Here is a 25,511-nt window from a genome sequence, read left to right on the forward strand (position 1 = left end):
AGGTCTGTGTTTAGACTGGGCAACCAATAGGTCTAGGTCTAGGTTTAGGCTGTGTTTAGACTGGGCAACCAATAGGTCTAGGTTTAGGCTATGCAACCTCTGGACTTCAAGTGGCTAAACAGAATTTTATTTGGTCTAGGTTGAGGTTTGTTAATCTATGAATAGAGTTTGGGCTTTGCAATAGACTAAGCAGAATTTAAACTTTAAGTATACTATCCTAGATGGTATACTAGGTTAGGATTGGATAATTTCTGGACTGAGCTCAGGTTCTGGTATGATAGACCCAGCAACACCTGGACCCAGCAACACCTGGACAACCAACTTTAGTGTAGGCCTGGGCTATGGCACTTACACGTACTGACCTGGTGCAGTATAGAGGTCTGGAATTATGAACCTGCAGCCTGTCATGGAAGTGTTCTTATAACTACAATGAAAGTGCTTACATGTAGGATTATTGATTGGTATAAGTTATAAAATCAGGAGAAGTTTTCACAAAATATATGCATGTTCATAAAGTTTTGTTTCACCATAGTGACTGCAATAAATTTTGGTAAAAAGATTAATTATGGTTTGTAGACTAATGTTGAATGTTGTGAACAATGTACTCTTTAAAATTTCAGAAAGGTTCAAACTACTTTAGAAAAGGTACTATAAACCATGTGTCTCTGGTGTGCAAATAAATTGGTAAAAGTTTTGTCTGCAAAATAAAAAATCTAAACTCCACTAAATTAGAAGGTATTTTAATTGAATTTGCAAATCAATTGATGAAAGTTAATCTCCAGGAACACTTTTTGATATACAAATCAAGATGTTTTGTAGTGGCGAAAGATACAGCTGGTTTACAGTTAGTTACTGAAATGACATAAAAGGCTTAGCTATAGGAATATCAGGATTATGAAATGAAAAACGATGGCAATGACAACTGCTCACACTTCAAATATTCATGTCTATCTCAAATTACCAGCGAGATTCACAAAAGACTGGGTATCAGCAAATTTCGGCTATTTAGAAATCAATGTGTCATTAATTTTAGTTAGTAAGCTGCATGTTGCTATGGAAACTCCATGGTAAAATCTTTCCCTGTAAGTGTAAATAATCACTGAGCTTCAAAGGTACAATATCTCGCTGGAGCTAGAAAACTATGTTTCTCCTGATGATAGTGCTGACATTTTGAATTTAGTTTCAACAAAATTTTGATATCATTGTGACCTTTCTAAAAAGACATAAACGTTAATAGTCATTAATTCGGATTGCTTCACTGAGGTGTTTCTGTGACTGAAGTCTCTGTAATGTCCTGTATCTCTATCATGGTATGAGAAACAAAGGTCCTCAGGAGAGGACTGTCTTAAATAGTTAGATGGTTAAATCGTCTATAAATTTTGGAAGTTCTTTATTGAAATTTAAATGGTTCAATTTGTGGCCCACTCTACAATTTGGTTTGACATGTATATTATTATGAAGTTCTGTATATGTTGTTAGTGTTTTTAAAGTATTAATTGAATTATGATATTTTTTCTATTATGTTCTTATTTAATTTTTGCTTATAAATTACAGGTATACAATAGAGATTATATTCATTATTGAACTGTATAAAATCATGCCCATTGCACGGTGCTATCTACCACGCACCAAATAATTATCAAACCATTGTAATAAAGTTCAAGTCTATTTCAGACTCAATAAATCTGCAAAATTTGTCAGTTAAAAACTCTTCCAGCAAAATGCTTTTCACTGATTATCAGTATTTCAGGATGATTTTACATCACTCATAAAAATGTAGCATATTTTAACACGACCACAACACATCTGCTTTTCATCATCAGTTCGGACATTCAGTTGTGATCACAACATGACATCACTCAATTATTGATGACGCTGACAAATGGTGGTGTGGCACTCATGAGGAAAAAAGTAGTTTGGTCAGCAGTCACTGTGTTGCCAATCACAATGTGTAAAACAAATTGTTAATGAACAGCTGCAATGTTTGTATGATACCCTGAGAGTTGAATTTGTTTTTGGTCAAAAATTTTGTCATTCAACGTAGAGAATTTGACTAATTTTAAAGATGAGGAAATACCAAGCAATGCTCTTATTTTTATAAGTAATCCAAGTTACTTCTTGGAAGTAATACAGATCAAGAAACATACACCTCCCCTCCCCCATCTCTCTCCAGAAAAAACAGAATCTTCAAAAGCAGCGAAGGACATTTTCAAGTTGTAGTTGAAGAGTTAACAAGCTCAATGAGGGTGATATTTCTGTCAAATGGTTTGGTGGTATGTTCCATTATAACACCCCTTTACTGCCGATGCCTCTGTTAATTTAAAGCTCAAACTATTGAGATCATGGTCGATAAAAAGTTTGTGTTATATGATAGATCTATATGAACATGCAATTCACACAAGCAGCTGAACCTTTCAGTTTCATGATGATCACTTTCAAAAGTTTAAAGCGTGTTCTTAAATTCCTATCTTTTTGACAGGTTCTGTCTGGTATGACATTTTTAAAGTATTAAAAAAGGAAGTGATGGATAGCCCCTCTGGTGTCTGTTAAGAGGGTTGGGTGTATGATGAATGCATTTGTGTAAGGATTTATCAAGAATTTCTCGAGGACTTTAGACTTTGTTTTTATAATGGTTCTTCGGAGTTTGTTGTCTTGCAGTCATGTACAGTGAAACCTGCCTTAGCGACCACCTCTGTATAAAGACCACCTGCTTAACAAGACCACTTTCTTAGGTCACAATTTGACCTGTGTATACGGACCTTTCCTTGGGGTGATCTTTATAGACTGATGTTTGACTGTATTTAAAAAATTGAGATTTATGCATTTCAATTACTTCTTGTATAAAAAGTGTGAATTTGACTTTGAATTAACCAGAATTAATTTACCAGTAATTCAACATTCAGCAATATTTTGTTGTCAGCTTGAAGAAGACGTTGAAGTATTATCATTTATTGGCTTATTATTAAATATTGAGTGCTTGCTTCAGGTAATTGGTAAGCAGTCTTTCCTGGTCTCTTGCTATCTATTCAATCAATTTTTGTTTCCACAAGTTAACTCTGGAATACTTTTTTGAACTGTGTTGTAGTTAATTTAATATCATCTTAGTGTAATTAATTAAGAATATAATTTGGATATGCACATATCTGTAAATTATCTCCCTTGAAGTTCATACATGAGATTGTGGTTATATAGCTGTAGTCAAGGTTAAGCCTACCCAATCCTTTCTTGATACAATTGTGTCAAAGATTTTATTCAAATTTGAAAAGAAAACAGAAAGAAAATAAAGAATGAATGATTTTTAACTTTGACAGTAAAATATGGTTGTTCTTTTTGTAGATTTTATGGAAATAAAATTCAAAAACTCTTCTGAATGAATGTTCCAAAAATGAAATTGACAGAAAGGTTGAAAATGTCCACAGAATCAATACCAAATGTAACATTTATCTTTGACGTATCGGCTTGCTGGATGTAAAATGTACATGAAAGAGTTATAAAACTTCTAGAATATCAAAATAATATGCTTCAGATGGAAGAGGCATTGGCAGTTTATGATTTTATCAAAGCCCATTCTATTTATGGATTTAGTTTGTAATGTGTCACGTCTGCGAGCTGCGATCTTTAAAACGAAATGAAAACATGTTGGTGATAAAGGTCACCATAGGTCACAAAGTCGAATCGTTTGAACAAATGGTATCACTTTAATGTCTTGGTGTAAATATAGGATTGAGTGGCTCATTTTACTGTTTTCCTCCTTTTCAGCAGAGAGGAATAGGTCCATTAACTTCATATTACATATCTGTTACAGAGTTAGTTCCCTTGTGGGTAGGTATCCATTGTGACGTCATTATTTTGTGGACGCAATTCCCATTGTTTACTCGATAAGTATGATGGTACGCTCGCAAACACATGATGTCACAATTGATACCTACCCGCAAGGGCAGATAACTCTATAATATGCAAATACAGAATATGTCTTCATGCATAAAGGAAAGAAATATGAGAAAATAACTTTGAATTAGTATACGTTTGTCAAGCTAAGCGAATTTTGAACAGAAATATGTACATTTGTATGTGATGATAGGTTAGTTGTGGACAGTCTGTGACCGTTTGTGGGCGATTATAGGGCAATAGTTAACTGTTGATATAAGTAATCACATCTACAGACAAATGCTATGTGCTTTGTAGATGCATTTTAAAGAGAGATGCACTTTTGGCTTGGGAAAAATGAATGATCTATCTAATCACATGCTCATAAAAATCACAAAATATCACATCACAGACAAACCAGATAGAGATTCCTCTCGTCGTGGTATGGTGATGGCTTTTTGTCATGACTTAGTCCTCTGTGCGAGTTTAACCATACAGAGAAATAACAATGTATTGATGTGCCAATCCATTATAGATATACTTATAAATGTCGGGCATTGACGCTAAGGACCACTTCTGTAGGTTTTATTCCATTTTGAAAAGATGCCAGATTATTTTTTACGTTTTTAAATGTGTTTAAATCACATCAGGTTCAGACAGATTTAAGAGTCTTAGTATGCTAAATACATACATAAGAGAAAAATATGTCTACACTGAGAAAGGTTTCAGATTCCGTAGCATTTTGACAAGAAATTGTGTATTTTATTTATTTATTTGGTTAAAAAGGTGTATTTTATTGTTAACCTGGATTAAACAGACACATTTTGTTGTATATTTTTGTCTGCATGCTATAGATTACCAAAAGTAAATATTTGTCAATGTTTATGAGTAAATAAAGTGCATAAGGCTTGCATTAAGGCAGCACAAAGCCATGCTTCAATGATGTTTTAACTGTGAAGATTGATAAGCTTGATTTTAATGCTGGAACTGAATGCTTCTTTTCTAAAACACTTCTAATCATTTCCAACGAATGCTTTCCATAGTTTGAATTTTGCCCATGAACTAGATTCTCTGTCAGACATCACTAAAATAACCATGAACTTTCTAACTGTATTGGATCATACAGAAAGGGAGGGGTTCGCTTGTTGTCAGTATAATGTGGCTTGGTGGGGTTTGCCATCCACAAAGTTGATATGATGTCACTATAATGTGGCGGGGTGGGGTGTGCTGTTTGGTATCTTTCGTGGCATGCTTCAGTGAGATAGCACTATAAAAAAGGGTAAGTGTCACACTTATGCAAAGATACACAACACGAACAAATACGACAGCCTCCCAAAATATACAGATATTCATACATGTTACATAATTCATAAAGGGTAAGCCATCTTTAAATATCTGTTAGTTGTTAAAAGTGTAACAGGAGAGGAGAAAATGTAGCGGCCAGACTAGGATTCCAACCTGGGACCCTCCGAACACTAGCCGATTGCTGTATCAAATAAGCTACCTGGTCACTGATGATCAACCCAGTCCAATCCCGCTACAATAGGATGAAGCCTAATCAACCAATCAACAAACAAGATCCTACAGTAACTGTTTAATGTAGGTTTTATTAGTTTGATGTCCTAATAACAGCCAGAGTCATGTAAGGACGTGCCAGGTTTGTTGGTGGAGGAAAGCTGGAGTACCCGGAGAAAAACCACCATCCAGTGGTCAGTACCTGGCAACTGCCCCACATGGGATTCAAACCAACGAACTAGATGTGGAGGGCTTATAATATAGTATGTCAAGACATCTTAACCACTTGGCCACTGCGGCTTAATATTGATCTTTAACTCTGTTAGTTGAAATCATTATATTGCAGTTTCTCACCTACAAATTGTTCTCTGTTGTGCCCAAGTTATACCAAATTAGTCAAAAGTCCTAGTTGTAACAGTAACTGACCATCAAAATTTTTCACAGATATTTTCCGAAAAAAAAAAACATAACAAAAAGAAATGCTATGGTGTTATAACCCTATCTCTCAAAGGAGTAATTCTTCGCTAGGGGACCATTATCATCATAATCTTTGCTTCCAAAAATACCTAACTAAGTTAGGTCGAGACCATTAGCCTAGAGAACCGACTTTCCCTGAAGCTATTCAGATCAAGTTTTCTGGTCGATCACATCTGCCCGAAATCTAAGATCTGTTTAACCTTACAAAAACTGAAGCTGATCTTTACTGTTATTGAAGTTACCAGAGGTTTTTTTTCTAATTGATTTCAATATGTCCCGAAGGATATATGACATGCTTGTTTTGATGAGTCTCAAGGTTCTCTGATTACCTTGCTTTGATATGACTGTATAGGTTAGCATCTACATGTAATATATATGTCACCATTAGTACATATACAATTCTATTCAATGTTGGGGCAAATGTTTTAGTATACACAATACCTGGTACCCATACAGTTTCATTGACTGCTGGTGAGCTGTAAATTTGTCACTGCCTAAAGACTTGTCTCTCAAAGAAAGGGACTGGGTTATGGAATCACCCTGCTGAAACACAGGTGTTGGTAATGCCTAGGTTAAAGTTTTGGTGCAAGTTTTCAAATACTTTTATATGTAACAACTAACATTGATTTCTACATAATTCCATATTGTAATTTTTTGTGATGGTTATGGAAAATCATTCAACAGAATGAAATGCTGGATTTTGAGAATTTCAAGAGGCCCAATGAACCAGAGTTAATTTTATAAGGGTTTGGTGCAAGTGTTGAAATATTGTCATCCGTAAAAATTGCCATTGATTTCTACAATAAATTTGGATTATAATTGTGATTGGTATGGACAATTACTTAAAGGAAGAAAATCCTGGATTTTGAAAATTTTGAGATAGAGGACCAAAATTTCCAGACTAGGTTGTAGTGCAAGCCCAGACATGAGCTTTGCTGTACATGTTCTCAAATAGCTCTTGCAGAATTTTGCAGTATTATAAAATCTTTTTGTAAAGAAATGAATAGAATTCCTCTCCTATATACTGCAAAGTCCACATTCTGTAATTTGTTTATAGAGATAAATGACATTTTCTCAGCTTTGTATGCTAGATAGCACATGTACTCTAGCTTATTTTTTCTAAAAGTTACAAAGTCTTTGTGGAAATTAATACCATAGATATACCACCACAGTATCGTTTATTCTCAATGTCAAGCAATTAAGGTATATATATATAAAGCATTGAGCCTTAAATAGAAATCTACCCTTGGTATATAAAAGTTAGTATGCATAAATATAAGCAGCTGCCTCAAGTGGCATTTAAAGATACTCCAACGCCGACAAAGCATAAACGATACTCACCGCTTGAATAGTAATTGGTGTTTAATCGTGTATATATGTCTAATTAACACAATAAATAAAGGTACATGCACAATTCAGTACTTCATTCCATATAGGATAGAGTGCCACAGCATTTTTTGGAGAAATAATTAATTGTTTTTAATATTTTTGATTTGAAATAAAACTCAAACTTTCCATTGGTGGTAATGGTGTAATATATATATGTAACTTTTTTAACTGAAGAAAAATACTAATTTGTCTTCTCCTGTTTTTGTTAGAGAAAAAAAAAACCATTTGTGAGTGGGGTAGCATCTTTTACTTTTCTTTTAAAAAATCCCCATTACACTTTATGATGATTCTTTAGCAAGGGCGCAACTGTACTTTGTTACAATATTCTTTGAGTTTCCAAAAAAACTTTGAAAGGATCGAATTGTACAGGTCAACTCTCAAAGTGGTTATGAATTCTTCGCTTCAGATGAATTTGTTTGCTGTGTATATCTAGAAATGAAAAGTAATTATTTCTGAGAATAGTTCTTGGTTGGAATTTAAAATTTGAGTGAGATTTTGTGTTTTAAGAGGAGTGCACTCCTGTTTGGTTATTTCATCTCTAAGTAGTGCTTCAGGATGAAATGTTTCTCCACCAAAAAACGAGGATACAATTTGAGATTTTATTGCCTACGTGAGACACAAACAAGGATTATGAAATAAATATGATTAATCCTATTAACTGTTTAGAGGGGCGAGAGTGTTGGCAATATGTTAGTAATTTACTTCTCATAGAGTTCATACCACTCTATCCAAAATATAAACTCAGTGCTCCCATGCAATTAAAATCTTTTTGGATTATTTCAAGTAGCTTAATTATTATGTCCTGAGCTTTGAAATGAGGAGAAGTGGAGGTATATAATGTTACCCTGTTGCACCCCATATTGCAGTATTTTGTCTGACAGACATTTCTAATTTGATGCTGATGTCTTCATGCAGTTTTCTATCTGTACACAAAAACTTAAATGCTGCTTTGTGGAAAATTTCAAGAATTTCAGATAAAAATTTAAGGATTTCAGATATTTATTTTTTTATTTTTATAATTAAGAGTTATTTTCTCTTTTAAGTTTGTATGAAATAAAGTTTGTTGGAGAATTGCTAAAACTTTTAACAGCAACATTTGCTCTCTAAGACTGCATGGTACGTTATACAGCTGACATAACACTTATTTTGGTAAAATGGGTCTGACTGCACTTATGTGTGATAATATTCACTGATTATGCTATATAATCAGTTTTGTTCTGTATCAGATTTGTTTTGAATTATGAAGTTATGTTCTGTATCAGATTTGTGTTGAATTATGACTGACATGATTGAGACTTCAGCTGACACCATTAGTTGCATGGTTTGCTTATGAACAATGTTTCTTGAAATATAAGTTTTAATATTGATGTATACCGGTATCCATTCATTATAAATGTATTAATTAACCCAGAATCAACCAAATCACATGTTAATCTTTTATGCCTATAGTTTAAATACTGTAGAAACTTGAATTTGTTTAGAGAATTGAGAATTATTCAGCTAGTGGGTCTGAGGGTAGAATATTTAAAATTAGAAAAAAATGAAAAAAGTAATAAAAGATTAAAAAGAAATTCTTTCAAAAAGTGTTCAAAGATACTAATGGAAATTCCTTAAATGTTTGTGTTGTAAATAAAACCTCTTTGGTCCCTGCCAGTAGCATACGTGCATGTATGCATGCTCTGAGTGTTAGCTATAATAGGGAATCTCCAAGGTTAATCATAAAGAAATTCCAGATATTTCTAAAGGAACAAAGTAATAGAAGTGATGTTTGTTCTATTATTGGTTAGAAAACAAAATAAAACCCACTTTTATCAATATGCGCAATTTCTCCTATTATGAAAATTTTCAGAATTAACCAAAGAGAACCTTTCATTAATATGTTAAAGAATTAGGGGAAGTGCTACATGATTCTGATTAAGGAAATAATGGTAGGCTGGATACATCAAACACAAGCTTCTTGATGATTGTGAAATATTATTCTTTGAGATATAAGTGCATTAGCATTGGGGAAGATCTGAATTAACAGAAACACAAACTATAATTAGCAGGCAGAAGAATACCTAGCATTGATGAAATGTGTGAAAACATAAATTCTAATCTTTATGACATGTTAACAGAAGAAAACACACATAAATCATATGAAAAATGTTTTGAAGACATGAAACAAAGGCTGCTCTACTTATGTTTTTTGGCAGGATGCATTGTTTCTCATTCTTACCATAGCCAGCATATAAATATATGAATCTTCCGTATATATTTATACAATGGCATCAAACATCTCCTGTAATCAATATGGTGTTTTCAGGTAAAAGAAACAAGACAATTTACAGCAAAATTCTCATGATTTCTGTGAGAATCTATAAGTAAGGGTACATACTAAAACAGTTTTGTTGTTGTGATATGTTTTATACTCTTTAGAAGAAAAAACATACATTCAAGTTTTGGTACTATTTCCGTCCTCACGAAAGAGGAGAGTTCTTTTGATAAGACCTTTATTGTCATTTAATTAAACTATAATAGACTTTTACACTGACTGTTATGCCATTCAACATCCGGTAGAGCTCCATGTCTATTTATAATGTCTCCCGGCTGACCGTCTTCGTAACTGCAATACATACATCCTTAAAGTGCGATGGAGTTACAAAAATTTGAAAAGTTAGAATTTCAATAAGCTTTCAAATGCTCTTTTCCTTCAAAACAGATTTTTAGATTTTTGTCTATTCATATTCAGAATTTTATGTTTTGACTTTAATGCAAATTTCTTCCGCTTACTGAAATTCTAACTTATATCAAATCTTTGTATTTGTTTGTTAGAATCTTATTTAATTTAGAATTGTTAAACTCAACAGGAAGAAATTTAAATGAAGTCTTTTGAAGTAGGCATTGAAAGGTTTAGAGGGAGATGTATCACTATTGATAATATAGATATGATTATTATACATATTACAGAATTTCTTTTTTTCAAAGGGCCTATCTGATAATATTTATAATACACAGCTATCCTTACAATGCCAAATTTACAACTTGATTTCAATGGACGATCTTATAGTACAATATTCCAAAGCTATCTCTATATGGAGTATCATTGCATTTAATGTGAAATTGATATAATTATAAGTACATATTACTGGTTCATGTTACCACCAAGTGGCGTATTATGACTATACCTAATAGCGTTGATCATTAGACGCAGATAGGACAGCGAGACGGACACTTCCGCTATTGATCTCAGAGCAAGATCCCCTTTCTCTGTATAGTATTGTTAGGTTCCTCACGGAGAAGTACAGAATCTTATTACAGTAAACGTATATATGCAGAAAGATTTTCAATAATAATGGGTTTTAAAACACAAATTTCTCAGTATTTTGATTTGATTTACTGTATGATAGCCTGTTATTTGCTTTGATGGCAGCCCATTGAATAGATTAGAAAGAACTACTTGATATTGATTGGGCATCCTTCAGGGGTTTCTAATGTTATCAAAAACAATTAACTTTCTGTTTGAAACTTTGGGTAAACAATTATATATGTTTATCTGTTATGTTTCTTAACTTTAATTGTTTTGATACAGGTGGATAAAATCAATTTTGGATTGAAGCAACGCAATCAGCATCATTGACATAATTGTTAAATGTAGATATATTTTGGCATGTTGTTACATTTCATGTACAGTATTGGCATCTCAGACAAGAAATATGATAGATTTGCCATATCATGATTAATGTATTTACTTTTTAGAGAATAAATGTCCACATTCAGATACTAGCAATTTGTCTTGATTGTTCAGGACAATGACTCCGCTCAAAATTGACCTTCAGATGTTGTTGTTTGCTTTATAAAACTGACTTATAATACCATTTGAAGAAAAGAGAATAATTAGTAGTTCAATGTTATACTAGTAGCCTAAATCAAACTATGGGTAATAAGCTACTCAGGATAGTACTGTCAGTAGATTTATGGTTTTTCTCCAGGTACTCCTGCTTCTTTATCTATCAAAACAAGGCATATTTCATAAATGACCAATTTGATGTTAAAGCACATTACAAAAATAATCCAAGAATCTTTATTTTCAAGCATGACAATAAAATATTCACATGTGTAGTGTTAAGTATTTAGCTGAGCAAAATTTCAGTTAAAGTTCTTGGAAAGTTCACACGTGATGTTGATTCACATGTCCAGTGGACTGATTGTTTAGGCGTATATGATTAATAACATTATGACACAGAGCTGACCACAAGGGAACCCTTATTCACTATTTTGGTGGTGAACTTCTACAAATTATTTCCTGTTTGGAGTCGGCAGGGGTCATTGGTCTGAGTAATGTGATGGTCAGTAAAGTGAAGGTCAGTCTTGTAATTCCATTCATGATAATAAGTGATGATTTATCAATGAAATTTCCATACTACAGTGCCATTCACGTTGGAGAGTGTGTACAAAACTAGTCAATTACTGACCTTAACTTGTGGTTAGAGGTCATTATCACAAATATAGATCTACAGGAAGGTCTCTTCTGAGATATTTTTCAGGAAGAAGCTGTCATCGTGATTTATCTAAGACCAATATTCCTGTGGGGCTCAGAGTCTTGATACCCTCCTTATCAAACAGTACAGAGTACACCTTTCATTTTACACATTCACCCCTGAAATTTTATAATGAACTGATCTAGTCTTTGATTTAGAAGAATCTAAATCTGTCTTTAATGGGTTAAGTTAAAGGGGAAGGCATGAAGTGTTACCCATGCCAGTCCCTTCAGATTTCATTAGGTTTTTGTCCATTTGGGTTCCATTTCAATTTTATATAGAGGCTGGGACATGTATGTCTAACGCACTATATTTGACCGCTCATATATATATATAGCCAGAAACTTGACCATCAATGCTTGGGTCAGTCTGACAGGTGAGCATTATGGCCTTAAGATGGTAGCGTTGTATGACTAATACTTATATTTATGCAAGATACATGTATATATGCATATCTAGGAATTAAGATCAATTTATCAGATCTAGTAATGGTCAGAGTGTCCCAAGACCTTTGTCAGTATAGGTCAGCTTAGCATTGCTCAGTGCAGCATTGTCAGATTGGGGTCAAATATGTGTCATTACAGTATATCTTTGTCTCCACCAGAAGTGACCATTTTCACTAGCCATGAATCTGGTTGAATTAGTCGCAGAAAATGAGTAGGAGCCAATCAGCAGAAAGACGACAGAGTTGACAAAAATCCGCCAGACTGTTGTGGTTACATCAGTGACAAATATCACATAAAACCGAATCAGCAACAGTCTGTACTGTACTGGCGTACTACACATCCAGGCCCTTAGGGTGGTTCAGATTTCTGTGTATCCACTCGCAATAGGCCATAGCAGGAAAAGTCTGAAATGTCACTGGTGTTGAGGACAATCTGCTTGATCCTCTATGATATATCATATTAATGAATGAATCATCAGGATCGGTATTCAATGGTATTTTATTTCTGTAACTTTTTCTTTCATTCTTTACCTAAAAGTGTAATTTTGAAACAACTTAGAAGATTTGATTTTAATTGTTGATTTCTTAAAAAACTTTATGATTTGTTTAGAAGACATTGACAGCTAATTGTGAAAGTCTCCACAGTAAATTCAATGAAATTGACCCTTGAACTTTCAAAATATAGGTTTTTAAAAAAGTCAGAATTTCCATTTCATCTCCATGCAGTATTGAATTCCTTAAGTATATGTCAGCAGAAGATTGAAATATTGTAGAAATCACATTATCGCTTCCAATGCAAAATAGAAAAAAATCTTGGATGTCAGATGAATATTGTCAAACAAATCATAACTGGATGGATACATATACCATAATTAATTGACACAATAAGCATCAATTTGTGCTTTAAATTTGACATTGAGAGGGCACTTAATTTGATCACATTTAGGAATAAGATTAATGTAGAAAATTTACCACAACCGATTTGCAAAAGAAATGAAAGAAAAAAAAAACATGTTGCATTCATATCTCAGTCTGCATTTGATGAAAAAACTATTTTAATTGGCAAGAGAACTTGGTGCCTCAAAAAGGGGAGGTGGAGGAGCAGTGCTTATCGGGACGAGCCACTTATTGTGTCTAATACAAAATGTATAATTTACTTCTGAGTTATTTGTGAATCGTGTAACTTTTATTTATAGAGACTTGTAGGTTCTCGCCTGTTCTCTCAGTTTCCTTTTCCAGATTATGTTGTTCAAAATGAAACATTCACTGCAGCGGTGTATTGAACAGATATGCGTTTGTCCATGGTCTGATAAACCTACATGTAATGGACGTATTATGGCTATCTAAAAATGGCTGCTGGAATTACTAGCCTTGATACAACTCTATATCCGTCCTGTATACTCTACAAAGTTCCCATGTGTCCAAACAAATTTTCTTAATTTGAAATAAATTGCCTGGAATCGGAGACAATAAGTTTTTATGGAAGTAAATCTGCTGAGATATACATAGTGACATGTTACTGGTAGACCTCTATATTGGCATGTCTGCTTATATCTCCATATAATAGACATTTTGTGAACAGTGGTTACAATTGGACAAAATCGAGTTCAGGTATCACTGATAATATGACATACATGTATATGGAAGTTGGGTTGCTGTTTGTTTTCAAGATTTCATCATTGTTAAATGTTACTGACATGCAGCAATTTTCATTCATAATTATGATGACTCGACAGAAGTCGTTGGGTTGACAATATATGACCCAAAAAGTCTAGGTTGTCTAAGCAGGTTACTTAATGATGAAACATTTTTTAGATTCGATGTAACAAAATTATTTTCTCCTTTGCAGATTTGTAATAAACTTATTTTCTCATTTGACCTCGCACAATGATGATGGACTTTTGTCTGATCACTGTTATCATCGTACACAGTCATCTATATTGATGTCTATATGAAAATTGTTCAGAAATGCCAAGAATGGATGAAAATTCAATAAAGAAATATTCTCGTTACATTGATTATATCCTAAGATTAGATTTCCATTTCTGTATTAAAGCTGCTATATCCTTTCCATCTTTGGTTGCTATGTGAAATGCCACTGGTCAAGAGATTAGAAGCTACTTATCAATGATATACAGTCGAAACTCGTTATCTCAAAATCGCTTGAGTCGAAATTCCGGTTGAGTCGAATTAATTTTCAAGTCCCGTTTTTTGTCCTTCTTTGTGTATGTATTTTAAGATCGGATGACTCGAATTTCGATGACTCGAAACTCCGGTTGTGTCAAAGTCAATTCCTGGTCCCTAGAACGGATATTCAGAGAAAAAAATAGTCGCTATCTCGAATTTAATTTTAGTCAAAATTTTAAATAAAAAAACCCAACAATTACGTAAATATAACATGGATACAAACAATTGAAATTCACCTGTGGTTTGTCGTAACACGTGATTGGTTTACATGCACATATCGCGATCGGTATATGCAGATTCAGGCCTATGGGAACATACTACAACAATTAACAATGACTGCTAATTAATAATTGTTTAATAATCCTCTCAAGGCTGGCTTCCTAATTAGTGTCACTTTAAAATTGTGACTTACCTGTACATAAACACGCGTGTTTACACAATCACACTCGGCATGGCTCGATCATGACCGGAAGCGTGTTTGTTTAGGAATCATTAGAAACGAAAGTGTTTTCTAAGGTTTGTATGGAATGTTGATAGTGTAAAATAATTTAAGAAACCCACAATGCTAAATGTTTAACTAGTCGTTGCAGATGTACTAGTATCTTAGTCATACAATGTATTTCTTCGTTGGAAAAATAGAAATCTACTTTCGTTTCATTTACCGTAAATTATATTAACCAATAGAAACGGAGAGTGTAGTCTGCTCACGGTAGGTGAAAACTATTGTTTATTTTACTATTTTGAAATACCATTAAATTCTGAAATAAGAATGATGCTTTTTTTATTTGTTCAGGTACTATATTCCGTATATGCTTGATGTATGAACCATTGAAGTCAGTATACTTTTACCACTGGGAAATCAGGGTGCATGCCTATTATCGTGACGATCATATTATCGTAATTCAATTTTTTTATTTACAAATGTATTTAAAAAAAATCCGAAAACTTCTGAAAACATATAACTAAAAACATTTAATACAAACCTTATGAGTTGGAAAATCACGATAATATGCTGAACACGATAATAGGCCATGAAAACCACGTTCTGACCAAACCTAATGGCATTACGTTTGAGTCGAATTCCGGATGAGTCGAATTATTTTCGTTGGTCCGTTGAATTTCGAGATAACGAGTTTCAACTGTACTATAGGCTTGGACAGAGGGAGAAAAGCCAAAGTTCACAGAAACAACCATAAACCAACAAACATTCCAGAAGCTGCTCAGTAATCAGATTTGTATAAGCACTGATCTGTGGTCATGTTTGAAAATAAAGCTGGAATATTCCGAGGGATTTCCGGTTAGTTTTCTGATATATTTAGAATAAGGAATGCAAAGAATTTGGGTACTTTTTTCAATAATGGGAATTTTTTTCAAAAATGAAAATAAATTGTTTTAAAGCATCATATGTTTTATTATTTTGAGTAGAATTATCTGTTGTTCATTAAGAAACATTTAGTTACATAAGTTTTGTTGTTAAGTGCATTTTTATTAAGAATTAATTTGCTAGGAACAGCTGAGCCCAGAAAAGTATATAAAACATAAAACTGAGGAGGAAACACTTGTATTTTGAAACTTATGGAATGTTCAATCATAATGATTTTGTGGAGTACCTTGTTCTAAAATTGAAAAATAAAAACACTATAGAGTTGGCAGTAAACCTTCCACAAATAAATTCCATTAAAGCACCCCCTGAATGAGTATATTTTCTTAATCATAAATTCAACAAACTCAGCTGTATTAATCAGGCAGCTAGATCACAGCATGGAGACAAATTATGATGAAATGAGCTAATTAAATGTAGACAAGGGTTAATAAAGCTAATATCACCATGCTGTTATAATTGTAGCATGAGGGGCTGATTGTGTATATCACAGATGTGATGAGATACACCACTTTGACAATTACTGACCGTATAAATTGGACAGATGACCTATAAGTTGATTGGAATTCTGATTCAACAAGGGTGCGTCATTTGCACTTTGAGATTCTTAGCAAACCAACAAAGCATAATGTTCTAAATTAGAATATTCCTTTTTTGAGACACTGTTTTATAAATAATCCTTTTTATAGAGACCATCTGCTAAGTAAGAAACCTTTCTTTTGAGGCTATGTGTTATTTTCGAGAGAGACCAGCAGGGTCCAATTTCACAAACATTCCTTAAATTTAAGAAATTAGTTACCTTAAATTCTCCATAAAAGTAAAAGCATTACAGATTCTGTAATGCTTTTCTATGGGAAATTTTAAGTTTTAAAGAAATGTTCATGAAACTGGATCCAGGCCAAGTAAAACAGTTGAGCAGCACAGGCCCTCTGGGTCTTTTGTGGTAGAATTATCTGTTGATACAGTGAGACCTCTCCAAGAGTGTGTCTGGTATTTTAAAGAAATCCTTTCTATAGAGACGAGATATGACTGATTACTTCGTCTCTCAGACAATAGGCTGTCACCAGAGAGAGGACAATATGTCTTCAGCTTTTTCAAAATACATTTTTAAAAAATTGCTATAGTTATATAGGGAGGTCAGTGCCATCATGATGCAGTTGTCCCCATGTGTGACTGATATCTAATCCATCAAAGAATATGAAGGTTTTCATCAGTGAAATATGGATGATGTGTTGGAATTTGAAATAAATGACATAAGTCATGAAATGGTGTGAAATAATAAGCCTACCACAACATGAATAGGGGAGAAGTGTTTCTGTGTGCTGTTGTCCTTCAACATATATTGTATACAGAGGAGGCCGTCCTTAACTGACCTTAGCTGTTCATAGGACATTAAACCTAAATCAACTACATCGTGTGTATAATTTGGTTTAACCTTCAGCTTCAAAAATATATTGCATTCATATATTATTACTGCATAGACTTAGTAACAACCGAAGGTTCCTTTCATTAAAGAAATAAGCTAGTATATTGGGCACTGTTTCAGAGAGCCCTTTTCTATGGCTTAAATTGTACTATATAGTATATGTATATATATATATATGGGCTACATTCCCAATTGAAATTATTGAAAATTCAAAGCATTTTGTAAATGTTGCTTTTTCCCTAAACAAATCTTACGAGTTTATCAACGAAATGAGATAAGAACTCCTCCCCCATATTACTGAAATAGGAGCTCTATATAACTATAGATACATTTGTTTAAGTTTACCTAAGGTTGTCATGATTCTGACCTTTAACCTTGTAGACATGCCAGCCACCAGAAGAGACAATGGTCTCTTTGCCTAAGCTGCCAACAAGAAAATGTATATAGTTAACTGTGTTGGGTTTTTGATGGGCCTGTCATAACACGAAGGCCTAATGTGTTTGTATGTACACGTTTCTGCCATTCCAATGTTTTAGAGAGACACGTTTGATTTAGTGCCATGCTGGGAGCATTCTCAAAGCCTCCTGAAACAAGGATTGCTGTAAATGTAAAAAGGAAATTCCTGATTTAGTCTTCTGATTAAGACAAAACATATACAAGAAAACGTCAGTTTCTTTTTGTTTTTTTTTCATTTTTTCATGATCACCATTTTTACAATTAATAAGCTATGTGATTGAGGCTTACACATATCATACATTCTCGTTCAATTAATAAGTCCGAGCCCTTTTCCTCCTTCTTTGGTTAAAACCACCTGTCTTAAATTCTCTGTAAGTAAACACACTTAGTCTAATGGAACAGTATATTTCAATAGTTCAGGTGTATGTTTATATATATATAATTGTAATATTTATTTCTTTTACAACAATTGCTAATCATGTAATTTTAACCTGTTATAATCAATCATAGCTCTTGGCTTAGAAGGGTTAGTTCGTGATTTGGGCTGATGCAGATTTGGAAGAAAAGCTAGGGCTTGATTTGTGAGGTACAGGATTACTTATCGAAATTCCAGGTGGTCAGATATATGATCCCAAATCACCTTTTCACATCCAATCAGGGAATCAAGCTCTGGCCGCCAAGGTAAAAGACAGGTGTGCTACCATTGTGCCAATCTGGCCAATCAAAGATAATTAAAACATACAAGAAGAGACTTCTTTATATTTTCCCCCAATTTCTTGTTTTCCTACCTTTAAAGTTTAGATCAGGCATTAGGTCTGTGTGAATTTAGAAATTAATTACTTTCAAATCTATCTATAAAGACCACCCAAGGGACAAAGGGAAAAATGGTCTTTATAGCGAAGTGGTCTTTAGAGACAACTATAGAGAAGGCATTTTTGAATTGAATCGGTTGAATGGTAGGTATGTGCCAAATGGTCATTATATATGCCGTGTTGATGAAATTATATCGAATTGGGTTATTTAAAAGTGATCTTATCAATTAAGCAATTGGCCTTTAAAGAGAAATGGTCGATGAAGCAGGGTTACTGTAAATAGTTTTAATTTTTTATTTCCTTCAGTTTTGAACTGACCTAGTTCTGCGGTATGTATCAGTGTATGGAGTCCTGATTACCACGGAAACAATCCCTGATTTACAGCAGTAGTAGTAATTGGAAGTGTTAATCCTACTGGTGGTAAAATAGAAGGCTTCCAAACCACAACTGGAAAACATTATAAACACGTTCATAGATTTGGAAAACAGGAGTAGGAAATTATTTCCATACTATCATTGATTCTTATACAAACAGTAACAAATGTTTTGAAACTGAAGACTTGATTGGCAAAATTTATCACTTAGATACATGTAGTCTAGCTTAATTGTTGTGGGAGTCTGAAATCAATATGGAACTAAAGAAATAGACTGATTTTTAAAGAAAGAAGTTTGTAACTTATAAACCTTCTGTAAGATTTGGTCTGATGTATGAAAAGGGATAATTTTTGAAAGCATTCACCCCTGAATACACATTTAGGCTCTTCTTAATCAAAGACTAGTTAATCAAAGACTAGACCAGTCCATTGTGAAATTTCAGGTGTGAATGAGTTAAATGATGCAATCAGAAGTATACCAATCAATGCATTTGTTTATAATAAGTACAGTGAACACTTGTTAAAGGGGATACTGATGAGGATAAAACCTGTCTACACATCTGAGTACTGAACATCAAACATTCCAAGGTCCAATATAACACTGTGATATTTTGTGTATATCACAACAGATGTTCTAATTCTTTATTTCTTTAACGAGTATTGCACACAGCCCTAGGGCCACTAGATGCTCTCCTCACAACAGATAGTAGATGATTTCAAAATATTATGTTTTCAAATATTATAGAGACCACTTTAATTTGCCATTTGAACAAAACATCTTTATTTGATACATGGATATATCTGTGGAGAAGACTTCATAGAGAAAATTATCAACAGCTGCCCAAGGTACACTGAGTTCCACTCATTATAATTATGGAAGTGTATATGATACATCTTTAGATATAACAATGATAAAATTCCATTTAAATGTTCTTTCAAGGTCATACTGTAATTACATATTATACCCCATACACACACCCTTATAACAGAGTTTAGGGGTATAATACTGGGTTCAAGTTGTCAGTCTTTCTGTCTGTCTCACTCCATCTCTAGAAACAATGATCGACCAACTACTCCTCATAAACTACTGGAGGGATTTCAATGAAACCTGCTGGCAATAATCCTAATACAATGTATAGATGTGTTAAATTTATATCAAATAAAAAACCTCCATATTTTTTTTAGAGTTCTGCCCCTTTGTAACAAAATGATTAAATCAAAGCTACTACTCCTAAACTGCTGGTGGGATTTCAAATAAAACTTGGTGGCATTAATCCTTTTACAGTATAGATATATAGATGTGTGTAATCTGTATCAAAACCATATACCTCCACACTTTTTCAGATTTATGTTCCTTTGTTTCAATGAGGTAGAGTTTGAGTTTTGAGGAGGGAGTTACATAACATACATAATTTTAGTGGTAATCTGTTGTTGGGATTTTCATGAACTAATCTGTTGTTGGGATTTTCATGAACTATAATCACACTTTAATGTACTCCCATTATGACTAAATGGATGTTAGTGAACCTAGAATTCCTTGTTCTTGGTCCAGCTTCATGAACCATGTATTCCTTAACTTTTAGGAATTCCTTAACTTAAATTTTCCCATAGAAAACCAATACAAAAGTTAAGGAAAAAATCTTTAGTTAAGGAGCCTTCCTTAAAATCTGTAATGCTTTCCTATGGAGAATTAAGGAAGTTAAGGGATTCCTTGAATTTAAGGAATGTTCATGAAACTACGCCCCGTTTACCAGTAGCTGATGGTTTAGGACATGTTCAATATTTTTTAGGCAAAATATTTTTGACATTTCATAGAAGATTCTTAATGAACTCTTAAAACTGTAAAACTTGATCATTGCTATTCATGTTTTATCTTTTCAGGTAAGTGAAACTTTATCAATACATGCTGTAAGATTTTATAACTCTTGAATGGAATTGGTGATGTCTGGCAGAGGATTATGGTAACAGAAGAAGCTAGGAGGAAAGGGGTTGCCCTAGTAACCTTTTGTGGCTCAGTGATTGGTTCATCTGCCTCCTGATTGACACCAGGTGACCTGTGTACCATTTTTGTATGTTAAGTTATCAAAATATGACAGGCTTGTTTCTTTTGTCATTAAGAAATATGTTTTATAGTACAAGAAAAAAAGAAAATTGATCTCTCTGTCGTAATTTTTTTTTCAGGAAATAATACTGTATGTATGAAGTTATTGCATCATTTGTATTTCCATTTGGGTTGGGTCAAGATTCTGACATATAGTTATGAGCATAAGAATAAAGTAAATTGAAGCCATACTAGCTTTACTAATGTATTGTTTCATGATAATCAGACAAGATTTCTTTGTCTGTTTGAAAATCTGAAATATGGCTTAATTAGCTGGGAATCAGAAATATTTCTATCTGAGGGACTACATTTTTTACACTTTGGTAGAATATCCTTCACATCCACATATAAAAGAGTCTTATAATACAAAATCAAAGACTTTTAGTATTTATGAAAAAACAACCTAAGCGACAGGTGTGCATATATTACATAGTTCTTTTTTAAAGATTCTCAAAAGAGATTTTTTACCCTTGATCATTGTTGACTTTAGAGATCAATTAACATCTGGAAACCAGTGTAGGAAGTGGTAATTAGCAGATACAATCAATATCAATACAATTGAAAAGGAAGTTCACACAAGTGTCCACTTTGTCTATAGTAATTCATGTGTAGATTTTGTTTGGAACAAAAACACAATTACAGAGAGCAGATACTTGTGCAGTTAAACTAAAGATGTGAGGTAATTTCCTAAAATAACATAAAATGAACTTTTCGCCAAGATAAATGGACATTTTGTTTAATTTTGATGTGAGTAAATTTGTTAGTAAAAATCTGACAACAATCTGAAGATGAAGGAGAGCTCCGTCGGGGTATTTTATGTGGTTATAACCCTCTAGGCTTTCATGACATAAACACGAGAGACCATGCGGAAGTACATGTGTGTTAAAGTTTGTTGGGGTAATTAAATATATCAAAGCCATATGAGCCATAATTAGGGAGCGTTAATTATCTACACCTGTGAAAACCTCCAGCATCAGTTACAGTTCATCAGAAACCGATTCCTGGAGGCATGAACAATACGGAAATACCTGGTTTAGTTGTGTTTAACTTAAGCTCTGTCGGCTTAATCTGATATTCTTTCTGTGAAAATTAGTCTTTAAAAGATGTAAATCAAAAGAAAGCTACACATACAATTTGTCTTCAGTCAATTGCAGGCCATGATCATTTTGTTAATGATTTGTTTTGATTTTATATAATGTACGTGTTAAAGTTTTGGTTGCCCGGTGTATAGCGATAAAGATGCCCAGTAAACCTTGGCGAAACTAGTATTAACGCTTTATCATGCGAGGCCATCCCTAACACTTAATTACAGAAAAAAGTCCTGTTCAAATGTTTACGTGGTTTGTCTGCCGAATTAACTTCAAGGGGTATTAGGTGAAGAGACCCGATAGGAATTACGCAAAGATAGAAATAATCGAAGTTGGCAACTCAATGCTGTCGATGATGGTCGATTCATTGGATACTGTACATGTACTGGGTTATTTATGTTGTCGAGGTTAAAGATGCATGTAACTGTAGGTGCATAAATGTTGTAAAAATGTTCTTTTTATGGGCTGTATTAATGATGTGTGAATCTTACACAGTACATACAGAATCAATTTATTTTCATTTAATTCTCTAATCTATGATTAAGTTTACATTTACATCCCCCAATGTTAAAGATGCTCCACCGCTGACAAATGGTAGTATTTTTTCGCTATCAAAAACAGGAGCAGACGATTTAGTATTTTTCTTCAGTTTCAAAAGTTACTTACTTTACACCATTACTGCCATTGAAAAGTTTGACCTTCTAATTTTACTTCAAGATGAAAACATAAAAACTAATTAATTGCATCCCGAAAAAATTCCGTGGCACTATGTCCTATATGGAATGAAGTACTAATTGCGCATGCACCAAAGGCAAAATGGAAATTATTTTATATTATTTTTTGTGTTAATCAGACATATATATACATGATTAAACACAAGTTATTGTTCAAATTATGAATATCATTTATGCTCTGTCGGCGGTTGAGCATCTTTAAAGAAATGATACAATTACCTGGGTATATACAGATGTATAAGGTAATGCCGAAATAAAAACAAACAGGGATCTTAAGTACAAATTAATGCAAAAAGTCCTCTCTGTCACATCACTTGAATTAAGCCAAGGTTTTTATTATTAGATATAAGTTTCGGTCAATTTTTGGAATCTTAATTTATTTCATAGAATTTCATTTCACTTTTACTCTTGTGATTCTGAATTATGAAAGTTTTTGTCAATGATGTAAATATTATAAACTAAGATGCCAACAAAATATCATCATACCTATATTGTTTTAAATCTGCTTTACAGCCAGAAACGTTTAACTCCTTTACGACTGATTAGACACATTTAGGCTGTTCTAAATCAAGGACTAGACCAGTCCATTATGGAAATTCAGGGGTGAATGAATTAAGAATGTGACAGGTTTAGGAGGTGGGGGAAACCCATAGTACATGGTGAAAAACCACTGACCTATGGTTAGTACTGCACCATGTGAGATTGTAGCCAGGAGGTGGAGACTATGTAGTGGTTATATATATATCATCTTACCACTGAAACACTCCCATGATGGAATCTTTACACCATATAAAACCTACAGTTATGTGAGCACCAGATGATCTTTCTATTTGTAATTTCCATGTAAATCTTATACATATTGAAGACGTCTTTGCCTTAATAACACGTCTTTGCCATGTCAAAAAATATGTCAATCCCGAGTCACACCACTTTAATTTCCCTTATCCCCCAACTGTACTGTAAATTACATATATAATTACAGCAGCTAGATTTCATCAGTATTACACCTGGTGATATCTACCAGACATGGTTTTTCTAAACACCTGTGAAAATAATCTTCAAGGACCCTGTTAAACTAGAATATATTTATTTAACCTTGGGGAAAATGTCATGGTATTGCATTCATTGGAATTTGAGAACAGAAATTAAATTAGTCTGTGATGATGGAAAACATATTTTTTTATAAAGGTTTTTGATGTTTCCTACTAGAATAAGAATTTTTTTACTGATTTAGATATAAGCAGCTGGTAGATGTGGCTTAGACAAAAAATGAAATAATTCTTAAGTCGGTTACCTATCCAGGGATTTCCAATTCAGACAAATTGTCATGGCAACAGCTGTGGAGTTGCAGAAAGGTATTATGATGTTGATAAAAATGGTGTATTGTGGTAGTCTAGTATATAATCATATGACATTGAGAGGGTCAAAGACTGGAATGGTCCATTTTGGAATTTCAGGGGTAAATAAGTTAACTGATACAGAGTCAGGAAGCAGATATTTCTAGCTGAAAGACTAGCCACCAGGCCCTAAGTTATTGATAAAAATTCCAAGATTAGATTATCTCTGCTAGTTTGAAACTTAGAAATCAGACATGTCACACAGACAAAAATTATCTAGCCAAATTTTTAGTGACGTTTTTAACATTCGAGAGTTGTCATAACAAATAATGCTGACCTGTTCTCTTTAGGCTGAAACTTTAGGCTTTGATGACTTTTTTTTACTATTTCATTTTATCTCCCCTTTCTGTTATCTAATAATTCTAATACTGTTTCTGTTTTAGACAATTTTTACTGTGAATTATGTCATTAAAAGGCCAATGATCCCCTGGGAGCATTTGATCTAAAACCGAGTTTTAAGTGGAATTACAAATAAAATGTCATAAATTTGATATAAAGGAATATTTCCACCAGTAACTGGAACAAGATATGGTCTTTAAGTGTCAGCATTTTATCTGAATTTAGTAGTTTATTGGAAGCGGAGAAAATTATTGAAAGATGCTTTTAAATAGCTTGGAAAATAAAGAAGTTAATTGAATTATATAAGAATGACGTTATGGAAGGCTAAGAACAGCCAATATTAATTGTGTTACTACTGTGTGTGGAGGATAGAATATGTTCAGTAAAAGCAAGCAGGAATTCCCAAATCAGACAATTTTTAATGTCTTTCTCATCAAAGCAGTACACCTGCTTAATATATAGTCTGTGCTACTCCTTTAATCAAATTAAGATATTATTCTAAACCTTTGGGTGATTTAAAATTTTAATTTGTGTGATATTTTAGCATCTTTCTGAGATAAAATACATTAAGTTAGTCTGTGTACTATAAAACCCTCTGGTATAATGTGAGATGTGTTAATTTGATGACATACTTGCCAACTTTTTGAAATTCCCATGGGGGTAATTTCATGTGTTTAAACTTTTGACCTCAAGAAAGTCTACTTTGTAACCCCCTATGAAGAAATTAAAGGTTGATTTTTGCATATTTTGACCTGTTCTTTCTGATGGTATAGTCAGATTTTTGACATTTTGAATATTAAAGAATTTGGACATGATTAAATGGCCTAAAAAGGGGGTCCAAAATCGGGAGTCTCCCTCCAAGATAGGGAGGGTTGGCAAGTATGTGATGATAGATTACACTGATTTACACATTCACCCCTGAATTTTTTTAATGGACTGATCTAGTCATTGATTTAGAAGAGTCTAAATGCGTCTTCTGGGGTGAAAGGGGTATGCCTTTATCC

General features: G+C 33.4%; 1 protein-coding gene across 2 annotated transcripts in view; it reads left to right on the top strand.

The window, feature by feature from the left end:
• Positions 1 to 25,511, top strand: part of LOC138336760 (integrator complex subunit 13-like) — a 142,568-nt gene that overhangs the window by 33,577 nt on the left and 83,480 nt on the right. The window lies entirely within an intron of this gene.

This window comes from Argopecten irradians, chromosome 12 (assembly GCF_041381155.1).
Source record: "Argopecten irradians isolate NY chromosome 12, Ai_NY, whole genome shotgun sequence".
In the NCBI taxonomy this organism is placed as follows: Eukaryota; Metazoa; Mollusca; class Bivalvia; order Pectinida; family Pectinidae; genus Argopecten; species Argopecten irradians.